Genomic DNA, 13,455 nt, shown 5'->3' with positions numbered 1-13,455 from the left:
CATCTAGATTTTGTATACGGTACTCTTTCTTTGTGGAAAACTTTTCGCACTTTTCTCATTTTGCCAGATTTTTATTTGTTCATTCTTTCATTCATTCAAACATTAATTTATTATACTTAGATTGAGTGTGTGCTTACTAAGTGAACTTGGGTATTTAAGTGCTTTGTATCCCATGGCATATCCAGTAGTTTCTATACTAACGAATCTTGTTATCTACTCAAGGTAACCAACATTACTTAACTAAGCACCAAATAATTCATAACTTTCAAATTCATCATGAAGTAAAAAACAAGGGGCTTTATCCACAGAAAATGTCTAAATCTAGTATAAAAGAAAGGCTTCATTGGCTGGAGATATTGAGTCTCAAAAGATCTCAAAAGATGCAAGTTGGATCCTGGAGAAGTAAAGACAGTAGGGAGTGTATCTGACAATTAGAGAGGTCTTGAGGTGGCCAAGTCATGACTTTTCAAAGTAAAGAAGTTGTGGTTGCCAAAACATGGATGGACCTTGAGGGCATTATGCCGAGTGAAATAAGTCAGACAGAGAAAGATAAATATTATATGATCTCACTGGTTTGTGGAATCTAAAAAAGCTGGACTCATAAAAGCAGAGAGTAGAACAGTGGTTGCCAGGAGCTTGGGGAGTGGGCAAAATGGGGACACGTTGGTCAGATAGTACACACTTCCTGTGATAAGCTGAATAAGTTTTGGGGGACATAGTGTGCAGTATGGTGACTACAATTAACAATACTGTATTGCATAATTGAAATTTGCTAAGAATTTGTTCTTAAACGTTCTCAACACGATATAAAATTGGTAACTATGTGAGGCAACGAATGTGTTTATTAACGTTATAGCAATGATGATTTCACCAAGTAGACATATATCAAAACCCACCTTGTACCCTTTTAAAAATGCCCAATGTTATATGTCAATTTGATCCCAAGAAAGTAGGGGAGAAGAAAAGGAGTCAAAATTGTTAAGTTTAAGAACAGCGGAAAGGGCTTTGGGCATCATTGTGCTGTAATTATCAAAAATCAGCTCCTCTACCAATCCTCCAGGGAAATTTCCTTCCTTCCTTTTCTCTTCTCTGTCCTGGATAAATGTCTCTTTTTGTAATACATAGTAAAACCTCTCCCTGAAACACTGTTTTAATATCATTCCATTTATTAAATAACTGCTTCTAATATGTGGTTGGGAGCATTCTTTGTCAAGAATTGAACGCTTTGGGGGCACGTGGGTGGTACCTGGGAGGCCCAGTCAGTTAAGTGTCTGACTTCAGCTCAGGTCATGATCTCATGGTTCATGAGTTGGAGCCCCATTCTGGGGTCTGTGCTGACAGATCAGAGCCTGGAGACTGCTTCAGATTCCCTGCCTCCCTCTCTCTCTGCCCCTCTCCCACTCACACTGTCTCTCTCTCTCTGTCTCAAAAATAAATAAGCATTAAAAAATTTAAAAAAAAAGAATTGAACATTTTGTTTGTATTATCCAAAGTACCTGCTTACTGTATGGGACACAAAATGGAAAAAAAAAAAAACAATTAAATGATAAATTAAAAACACCAGGCAACATTTTTGAATGTTTATTACAAATTAGTAACACAATTATATAACTGTAAAGTATGTAGCCAGAATATATATATATATATATATATATGCAATTTATTATTATACTGTTATGTTATATATTATATTATATTATTATTATATTATATTATGTTATATTATATTATATTTTGTTTTCTATAACTTTTAAGGAAGTACATGAAATGATTGTGGATACCAAGATAATGAGTCTGTAAACACCTACATATTAGTTACACTAGAAATAAAGAGCATTTATGTGTGTATGTTCTTGATATTGGTGTATTTGAACTTTCTCTGTTTTAATTTCTAATGACTAAAACAACTTGTCGAAATAGCATGGGAATATCCTTATATTTAAAGAACCATATCAGACCCAAAGACACTCTTAATTATCCATTACAATTGTTGAAGCTAAAAACCACTGAATTTCTTAGATTTTGTAGCTGCTACTTTTAAATAGTTTTATGAGCAAACATTTTAGAATGGAAGAAACAATTCCTCTCTTTTTTCAGAGGGCATTTGTGGAATCCTGTGACCTGTCACTGGGTGTCATGCTGGAAAAGAAAAACTGTGAAGAAATTTATTTACTAATAAAAGATTTGAAAGGTTTTCATCTGTACCATATTTTCTCAATGAACACAGGCACTTTTAAAATTAAGAGCAGCAGCATGGAAGAAAACATTGCTTAAAATATTTAAGTCCAAAAAAAGAGAGCGTGAGTGGATTGCTACTTAAAATTAGAGAATTTCAATATGCAATCTGATTAACCAGCATTGCTCCCTTAGGATAGCCACCATATTTTCCAGTATCTGAAGACTGATTTGATCTACATATTAACTGTTTTCTCAGATCTAGTGGGTGTGAAGGAAGAAATAGGAACTTCTACACCCCAGAAATGGAATTCCAAAAATAGAATTGACTGACTCAACTAATTTTGGGTTATATCTCCCTAAATTTGAAGCCAGGTAGATAATACCAATTTCAGAGGGCCAAGTATTTGTCAGTGTGACCCTTTTTAGTGGCCCGTTACCCAAATTCAGAATTTCCTAGACACTTCAGAGAGTGGGTATCCAACTTCATTGGTATTCAAGAAAATAAAAATGAATATGTAAATGTAGTATATTCTGATTCACATATAGAACAGCAAAATATGTAAACAATTGAAATGCCAAGTATCGATGACGATATGGAACAATCGTAGCTCTTACACACTGACAGTAGAAAGCAGAATTGGCATTTTACTTTGCAAAACCGTATGCTTATGTCTGCTTGTGCTGGCCGTATAAATGTCTTATGACCTAAAAACTCTATTCCCAGATTTATGCTGAGGTGAAATGAGTGAGTATGTCTGCCCAAGACATGTGTGCAAATATTTCTCATTGCGTTATTATCATTAGCATCAAACTGAAAACAACTTAGATCAACACAACAGGACAAGAGTTAACAAAAATTTTTCCTAAAGTGTTAAATGCGGCATATTTTAGGGTTTGCAGGCCATAAATTCTTAGTCACAGTCCCTTAGGATTGTCCGTGTATTGCCAAAACAATCCTCGACCATATATAAATAGGAAGTGTCTCACATCCAAACATACTTTGCACCATAGTTTGACTCCTGCTCTAGAGGAGATAAATTATTTCATGACATGTTAGCACACTGGAAAATGACACAGCAGGGAAGTGAACTCACTGCTTCCATGTGCAACAACACGGAGAAATTTCACAAACATACTGCTCCGCGAAATGAGCAAGGTAAAAAAACGTGTAAAAGCTGTGTATACTTTAAGAACTTAAAACTAACCTAGCTCGCTAGACGTCACCTTGCGGTGGTTCTCGGGACGATTTCTACAGACGCTAGTAACGTTCTCCTTTGGAGTGAAGGAAATTTTTGTTTCTGAAAATAACTGCAGTATACATCCTGAGAAAGTTGCTATAAGTAGATTATACTCTAAATATATTTCCCAAACACATAGTATATTTTCTACCGTATCGTAAGCAACCTCAGGGTTGCTTAACCTAGGTTAACAACCTACGTTGTTTAACCTAACAGTTCCTTGTACACAGTATGTGTTCTTAATATATCTGTAAAATTGATGTAGTGCCCGTATGTCATAGAATATCTCGGTACACATTCTTCACGTTATTAAAAATTCTTTTTTTTTAATTTTTTTAACGTTTATTTATTTTTGAGACAGAGAGAGACAGAGCATGAATGGGGGAGGGGCAGAGAGAGAGAGAGGGAGACACAGAATCCGAAACAGGCTCCAGGTTCCAGCCATCAGCCCAGATCCCCACGTGGGGCTCGAACTCACAGACCGCGAGATCGTGACCTGAGTCAAAGTCAGACGCTTAACCGGCTGAGCCACCCAGGCGCCCCTCACGTTAGTAAAAATTCTGTCTTGCTTGCAGAACGCCTTTATCCACCTGCAGGAACTTCTAGTCTTTCTTCCAGCAGCAGGGAAACTCAGTGTACTTTGGTACCATCATCATGTCAGGAACCCTTTGTCATAATACTCAATGTGACAGGACAGACAACTATTTTCTGAAGAAGGTGATCTTCTAGGTAGATGGTTGCCTACCTCCTACTACTTGAGTATCACCAGGGTGATCCAGAAATCCCTAATTATACATAAATTTTTCTCACTTGCCTATAATTGATGTATAGAATTTCTCCTAAAAACATTCTTTTTTCAGTTATTTATAACTCTTTCTCTTTTTTTAAATTTTTAGAGAGAGAGAGAGAGAATGGGGGGAGGGGCAGAGAGAGAGGGAGGCACAGAATCCGAAGCAGGATCCAGGCTCTGAGATGTCAGCACAGACCCCGATGTGGGGCTCAAACCCATGAACCGTGAGATCATGACCTGAGCTGAAGTGGGATGCTGAACTGACTGAGCCACCCAGGCGCCCCTGTAATTTAACTAGTTGTTTTTAAGTTTATTTATTTTGAAAGAGAGAGAGAGAGAGTGAGGGAGGGGCAGAAAGAGAAGGAGAGAGAGAATCCTAAGCAGACTCAACACTGGCAGCACAGAGCCCAACACAGGGCTGGAACTCACGACAGGGTAGATGGTGACCTGAGCCGAAATCAAGAGTCCGATGCTTAACCAACTGAGCCACCCAGGTGTCCCTTTATAACTCCATTTTTAAGAAAACCAAGATCCATTAGGGTACCTAAGTTATAATAATAATGTAGCCATACAAGCTCAGATTTAAATCATGGGAAGGAGGAGAGTGAAGGGAAGTTAGTTTACATGGTCTTGAGGAGAAACCCTGTTTTAGAGGCTAAAGTTAGGTCCTGGTTGAACAAAATGGAACCTGTGGGATTTTCACATCCCTCTACACAGGGGAGCATCTGAGGGAACAATTAATTCGAAAAGAATCAGAAGAAAGGACTGAGGACAATTCCACATCCTCTGAATAAGTACCAAGGAAGTAAACAATGGCAGAAAATGTCTTGAGTAACAAAAATGAATCCGTTTTTTAATTTTAACTGGTCGGCAATTAGTAGCAATTAGTTACATGGTTTGAGCCTTGCCTCAACAGTATCTCCCACACGAATACTTTTGTTACCTTAGTACTGGGACCATCACACAAAGAATGACAAAGGAATGTATGAAAGCATCAAAAATTGTCACTGAGAATCATTTTTCCAAATTTAAAAGTATACTAATTTCATTGTGGAGAGTTCTAGCTTTATAGAAAGCAAGAAACGAAAACAATACACTAATAAGAGAAAAAAAAAAAAAAAAAGCAGAAGAAATCCTGTGCCCTTGCTAAGTCCCAGATAAAGTTTCTGATTAAACGGGAAAGTACCGGACTACTCAAGAACATAAGCTAGTATATGCCTAACACATCTTACTTTCTTTCCTCCTCAAGTTTTGCATTTACTGGTTTAGGAGCAATTAAATGAACTGCATTAAAGCTCAGAAAATACAGCTGATGTGCATGATTATTATACATTATCTGGAGACATTTATCAACAGTAGATATTCAATGAATGCATAGCAAGCTGTGATATTTAGGTGTCTTGTCTTGATTAGCATGTTGTAAAATGTCACTCAGAACATGGCCACTAAAGAGAGCATCCCCTGCGGCTACCACAGTGCACAAATTCAGAGGCCACTGATTTTCTTATTATGTATTTGCTCTCTGGAATCCTGCAATGCAGCCACCTTCCACATTACTTTCTCATCACACCAATGTCAGCGATGTTCAAGAGTTCAGCTTAATATAAGTTACAGACCACGCTTCCATCTGGTGACCCTCCTTATATGCTGCCTTCAGCCATCAATCACACAGGCTGGAATCCTGCTGCATTAGAGAACCAACTTAGAGGAACTTGAAGTTGCTTAGAATCCTGGAAATCTGTCATCCCCGGTTTTGTTCATTTCCAAATGAGACTTTTGGGTAAACACATTTTAGCATTCCCTGAGATTACCCATGAGAATGATTTCTGGAGAGAGATTTATTTCCTGATGCTGTCATCAGGAATCTATCGAGAGCGAGGGTATTGCATCCAGAAAAGCCTAGTATCTGTGAGACTCCAGATGCCCATGTCTGCATCCGTATGAGAAGGTTGTTAATAACCAGTTAGAATACATAAGATAGCATATTAAATATGTGATATTGTATAGTAGTGAAAGACGTAATATATGACAAAATGGTCTTTCTTCCCTTAAGTTCATTTTGAAGGATTTCCATATAGAAACACAGCATCTGATGAATTATGGATGCACACTTTCATTTATCTCAAGTTATTTATGATATAAAAAATTGCCTATAATATGGAAGGGAAAATTTTCCTTACTTCTCTCCCACGTTCTCTGGTCAGTCTAATAATTAAATCGGCCCAAAACAGACTAACAGGAGAAAAATGTGTAATTTCATATGCTCGGAGCTCATAGAAATACAAGACTCAGTGACCAAAGCAGGCAGCTTTTATACATTCTACACAAAGGGAAAATACAGAGTGAAGAACTGGAAAGTCAAAGAAGTTTGGGCTTCGGGGAGCAAATTAGTAAGGAAGTAATAAAGGTTTCTTTATACAGCCCTTTCTATTCTGACTTTTTCTGGTGATAAAGATGTCTCTGTCCCTTCTGATACAGGGAAGGCACTTTTCACCTGGGACATCTAGTCTCTTCTTTCGGGGGGAAAAAGAGAGTGTGTCCTTCTTGCATCTAAGAAAAATATCACTAGTTCAGTTCTAGATAATAATATATTGCTGTGGTTTTCTTATTTATATTTAATTTTCCCTTAATTTAATTTAATTTTCCCTCAATTTAATTTAAATTTAATTTAATTTTTTTCATAAAAATAAAAATGTTCCCCTCTGGTAAACAAAATTGTGTCATTTATTGTGGAGACAATCTTAATTAACTACACGTTGTTACCACATAGTGAATCAGGACAGGCTTTAGAGATGTAAGTCCTAAGGGCTATCAAACAAAAATGGTATATTCTCTTCTTACTCAGTTTCAGAAAGAAATAACACATTATCAGTCATTTTTGTTCAGGTCGACTTTTCGCCAATTAAACACAGATCCATATTCTTTTTATGATAAAGACAGGAACTCAGAATAAGGGTTTTATGGTGATGCTGTATGTATTTAATGCATATTTATAAGTTTTAAAAGCAACCCCCATCTGTTAAATATGGCCAAAAAATATTTTTGACTTGAATTCAGATATATACATATATATATATATGTATATATATGTATATATATATATATAAAGAGGGAGAGAGAGAGAGAGGAAAAGAGGGAGAGATATTTATATATCTATCTATATCTATCTATATGTATATATCTATCATCTATCTACATATCTATCTATGTATCATCTCTCTATCATCTATCTATCTCCCTGTGTGGGTGAGAGAGAGTGATAGAAATGACTATAAAAAGGCTATACCTGCCAATCATTAATCAGCATAGAAAGAATATCCTAACAGTTTCATACATAAACCACATACCATATTCTTTCTTGCTATTTATCTATTTCATCTGTCTCTGCTCTAGCTTCTGAAAATAAAAGCACTGAATCCACTTATTGAGATGCCATATATACAGCATATATTTGAAGGACCATGTAAGACTCAAAGATACTCTTAATTAATCATTTCCATTGTAGAAGTTAAAACCAGTGAATGTCTTCAATTTTTTAGCTGCGATTGCAAAATGCCTTTGTATGAAAACATTTCAGAATGGAAGTAAAGCCCAGGGAGATTCTCAGGTTTTCAAAGGAGCATTTATAGGATGCTGTGACTTCTCACAAAGTATCATGCTGAAAAAATATCTATGGAGAATTTTGTTTTATTTTTTATAAAGCGCTTCAAGGGTTTCCACCTGTATGATCTTTTTCCATTTAACACATAATTTTATGGAGCTCTTACTTATAAGTAGCAGCACAGTAGAAAATATTGTTTGAAATAAATTGTTCAAGAAGAATGGGTTGTCACTGGATTACTACTAATTTAGAGTATGTAAACCTATAATCAGATTAACCCATCTCTCTCCCTTATGTCAGCTATATAGTATAGCATCTAAAGGCTGATTGATCTATGTATTGGCTGTTTTATCAGATCGAGTGGTTTTTAACTAAAGAATAAGACATTTTAATCCCTAAAAATGGAATTACAAAAATAGAATTGACAGATTCAATTAATCGTGGGCCTCCTACGTCTGAATATATGAAATTGAACAACACATTCTGGAAAATATTTTTTAAGGAATCGTGACTCAAATAGAAACTTGGGCAGATGGCCTATAATGACTATCTTGGCATTTTTACATAAATAGGAAACACCACATTAAAAGGCTTTATATATTCTAGCCTGTCTACTTCAACCCTCCTTTTAGTCTCTCTACATCATATCCTTCTCACACATTCCCAAAGACTAAAGGCAAATAGCTGCTTCCAAATGCAGTATTATCAGGGCCAAGGGGAAGTCTTTAAATATGGTGACATAAGAGGCTCAACACCCTGCTTCCCACGGACACACCAAATGCATAGCTACACATGGTACAATTCCTTCTGAAAGAAACCAAGAAACTAGCTAAATGACTCCTGCACATCAGACAATTAGCAAAAACAAATACAATTGTGGGTCTTTTGTAAAAATGAAGTGGTACAACACAAATTTACTTTTTTTTCCAAATTTTTATTTAAATTCTAGGTAGGGAACACATAGTGTAACATCGGCTGCAGGAGTAGAATTGAGTGATTCATCACTTACAGACAACACCCACTGCAAAACACAACAAGTGCCTTCCTTCATACCCACCACCCATTTAGGTCATTTCCCCCACCAACTCCCTGCATCAACCCTTGGTTTGTTCTTTATAGTTAAGAGTATCTTATGGTTTGCTTCTCTCTCTCTCTCTTTCTCCCTTCCCCTATGTTCATCTGTTTTGTTTCTTAAATTCCACATATGAGTGAAATCATGCAGTATTTTGTCTTTCTCTGATGACTTATTTCACTTAACGTCATACTCTCTAGATCCATCCACATTATTGCAAAGGGCAAGATTTCATTCTTTTTGATGGCCGAGTAATATTACATTGTGTGTGTGTGTGTGTTCACCACACCTTCTTTATCCCTTCATTAGTTGATGGACATTTGGGCTCTTTCTATAATTTGCTTATTGTTGATGATGCTGCTACAAACATTGGGGTCATGTAGCCCTTTGAACCAGTATTTTTGTATCTTTTGGGTAAATACTTAGTCGTGCATTTGCTGGGTCATAGAGTATTTTTATTTTTAACTTTTTTGAAGAACTTCCATACTGTTTTCCACAGCAGCTGCACCAGTTTGCATTCCCACCAACAGTGTAAAAGGGATTGCTTTTCTTCACATCCTTACCAACATCTGCTGTTTCCTGTGTTCATTTTAGCCAACCTGACAGGTTCATTTTAGCATCTGACAGGAGCTATCTCATTGAGGTTTTGATTTGTGTCTCCCTGAGGATGAGTAATGTTGAGTATCTTTTCATGTGTCTGCTACTCACCTGGATGTCTTCTTTAGAAAAATGTTGTCTATATGTCTTCTGCCCATTTCTTAACTGGTTTATTTATATTTTGGATGCTGAGTTTGATAAGTTCTTTATAGATTTTAGATACTAATCTCATGCAAAGTTTCAGAAAGCAGGAGAAAACTCCACAATATTACATGTCAATTGTATCTCAGTAAAACTAGGAAATCATACCCTCTTTGAAATACATAAATGAAAACACAAACACACACAATACACACATATATATAAAAATATAAATGGGATTAATTTACATATGTTTTAATTTTATTTTCATAGTGGATAATTTTTCCCCTCATTACTTCATTCCACACATCGATCTCAAGTATGCTACATCTTTTTTTTTCTTATTTTCTCATCATGGTCATTCATTAGTGACTATATGATCATCATTTGCTTTCCAGAAAATAGTGTATAATACTGTATAATTCATTGCATGTTAAATTTCCCAATTAACTATAGTCTTTTGCAAATACTTCTACACCAATACAAAGGGCACCAATGTATTCCTTTTAATGATTTTATAGTGTTCTTAATATATTTATTCCCCTATTTGTGAACATCTCTTTGTTTCTAGTTTTGACTACCATTAACTTCATTAAAATAATTACATTTGTAAAAAGTATACACCGTTTGAAAGTTGGTCCCAGAATGACAATTATTTTTTCTATACTGTATTCATCAAAGCAGTCAAAGTCCAGCCCAATTTAACAGAAAGGGGTAAAGATATCATGTGTCCATGATATCAAATATCAAAGAGTTTGAAATCATCTTTAATTAAGCACGACTACCATCAATCAGTTGTAGAACCTTGAAAATTCCCATTTTCTCATTTTTTATTAGTTTTTTATATATTCAAATTAAATACATAAGTGTGTGTGAATGAATTTTTCTTATACTTGGAAGTACACACAGAACAAAATGCACTAATAGAAAAGATAGTTGAGGGGTGCCTGGGTGGCTCAGTTGGTTGGGTATCTGACTTCAGCTCAGGTCATGATCTCACCGTTCATGAGTTTGAGTCTTGCATCAGGATCTGTGCTTACAGCTCAGAGCCTGGAGCCTGCTTCAGATTCTGTGTCTCTCCCTCTCTCTGCCCCTCCCCTGCTCATGCTCTATCTCTCAAAAATAAATAAACAATTTTTTTAAAAGGAGGGCACTGGTGATGAGCACTGGGTGTTTTATGTAATTGACAAATCACTGGATTCTACTCCTGAAACCAATATTGCATTGTATGTTAACCAACTAGAATTTAAAAGAAAATTTGAAAATAAAAAAGGAACAAATAGAACCTTGTTTTTTCCTAAACCTTTTTCATGCACACATGTACTTATGATCTATATTAGCTGAAACAGTCCAAAAGAGCTTCTTTATTCCAACTATTTATCACCCACCAGCCTATCCACTTAAAATACTTAAGAACAAAGTTTCAGTTTGTACAAGTGCTGGTGCTAGGGCTGCAAGATATACACAAATTAGCCCATTGCAGTTGTTATTATGAAAGAGCTTATAAGGTAGTCAAAGATACATATCTGAATAAAATAAAGATAGTACAAGAAAAAGTAGGCTATGTATAGTGGATGTGATGGTCATAAAATACTTTTTAAGTGTATATATGTCATAGACTCTAAGTCTAAAGTTCTTTCTTGGCCAGTAAGAAAGCAGATGCAGGATTAAAATGCAAGAGATGGCCAATGTCCAGAAAAAGACAAGATCCCCGAATAAAGGTTCTTGTCCTGTTTTTATTAGGATCAGCAGGCTTATAAACATGGTGATGGATGTGCACAAAGAGACAATGAAACTGTGAACATTAACTCATGGATGTGAAGGAAAGGGGGTCTTGAAGACATTTGGGGTTAGGGGTTTGGGTTAATACAAAACAAAATCCTGGCACTGGCAGCTGGGCAGAAGGTTGTTTACAGCAGACATGAGGCACCACCTCTGTTTATTTTAGCCAGCCTAGGGGATGAGACAGATAGAGTGAGTAACTTCAGGGTCAACAAGGCACCTTTTCTTTTGCTAATCAGCTCCACTCTGGGCAGCTTCACAAGCAGCGCAGCAGCAGTCTATAGCCCTATTTACCTGTTTACCTAACTTGGTCCTTCCCTCCTGTGAAAGCAATTTTCTGCTATACTACTAAGTTGGGGGACGCTTTCGCCCTGACTACCTAATCTTGCTTACCTCATATACCATTGTATTGGGGGCCTTTGCCCCCCTTCACTATTCTGGAAGCCTTTGTCCCCCCCAACTCTATTCTGGGGCCTTCGCTCCCCTTCTTTATCCATATTCCCCTAATCTTGTTTACCTAAACTTGGGTGTGAGCATCCTATGGCTTTGTAATTCTTTGTGCCTTTTTAACGCATTGGTGCAAGCCCAGGGAATTCCTAAACTTGTTCCTCACATATTTACTTATTTTGAAAGAGAGAGTGCAAACAGCAGGGGAAGGGCACAGAGAAAGGGAAAGAGAGAGAATCCCAAGCAGGCTCCACACCAGCAGCAGGGAGGCCAATATGGGGCTTGAACCCATGAATCATGTAATCATGACCTCAGCCAAAACCAGGAGTCAGACACTTAACTGACTGACACACCCAGACACCCTTAGTCATAAAGTAATTCAAACTTATTAATTTAATATATTTAATGGAATAGACAGTAATTAACAAAGTAATTAAGTAGGAGGCCTATTTGAGTTTCATTAGAAGTCCGATCTGATTGGAGGAAGATGTTACAGACTCAAGGTAACAATGAATCATACTATAAAAATCATTTTACCTTCCTAACGATGACCCATTTGGTGCAAGAGCAAAGAATTTAAATTCAGCCTTTGTGGAAATTGTTGCAACATTCACGGGAGAAAATACAGAACTAGATGTCTAATTGGATGCTTCTGTATAATATAGAAGCATGAGCACAGAGGCCTGAGATATTTAAATCCCAAATGACACTGAGTAAAAATAAAATACAATCTGTCTGCAGCATTCAGCTATCAGGGGCCAGCACAGAAAGGCTTGCCCATCACAGGTAGTTTCTGAGTCACTAAATTTAAATAATCAACAAAAAAAAAAGTTTATATTTGGAAAAATGAGGAATCAAATATTTTTAAAAGTGTGAATGATTATTTTACTCATTTTCTTTGGTTAATAATCTGCAATCAAATGGCAAAAAAAAAAAGAGGTATTTCTCATTTAAGTAGGGTGAATCCATTCATTTTGAGTAGCAAATAAACAGTTTTACTTATTTGTATCCTAATCAAAATTTATATAGATAGATAGATATGAGATTTTTTACTCACTGTGAAAGGGTATATGCAAAGTTAAGATTTTTTTCTACTTTTTTTTACCAGTAATAGTTGAGATATCACTACACAAATACTAATTTGTGTAAATTGAACCCATATGAACCACATATGATATTTACTGAAATCTAAAAGAAAATCAGTTATCATCCATATTTCAGTTTTCATGTATCAGTAGAAAGACGGGTCCATGCATACACACTCACACACACACGGAAGCCTATAAATCACAGGTATGTTTATTACTCTTGTTTTCCTCTTTATTTTTAACAAACAAGTCAGTTTTAAAATCCAGAGATGGAAATGTATGTGTTAAATTCTGCTGTATCCACCTGTTTTTAATATTCTTTTTTTACTGGTCAAGATAAATGTCTTTTGGCATGAGACCACTCTTGCATGTAAGTAATATAAACGTGGCAAAATAGTAATATATAACTAGAGAAAGGTTTATTAAGATATATCTAATGTCTCAGTAAATACTAAAAACAATGTGGGTGGAAATAGTCACAAACATATTGTTCATTATTCTTAAATCAGAGATACGTTCAT

The sequence above is a fragment of the Panthera leo genome, chromosome D1 (assembly GCF_018350215.1).
Source record: "Panthera leo isolate Ple1 chromosome D1, P.leo_Ple1_pat1.1, whole genome shotgun sequence".
NCBI lineage: Eukaryota > Metazoa > Chordata > Mammalia > Carnivora > Felidae > Panthera > Panthera leo.
The sequence above is the reverse complement of the archived record's forward strand: the minus strand, read 5'-3'. Positions refer to the sequence as shown.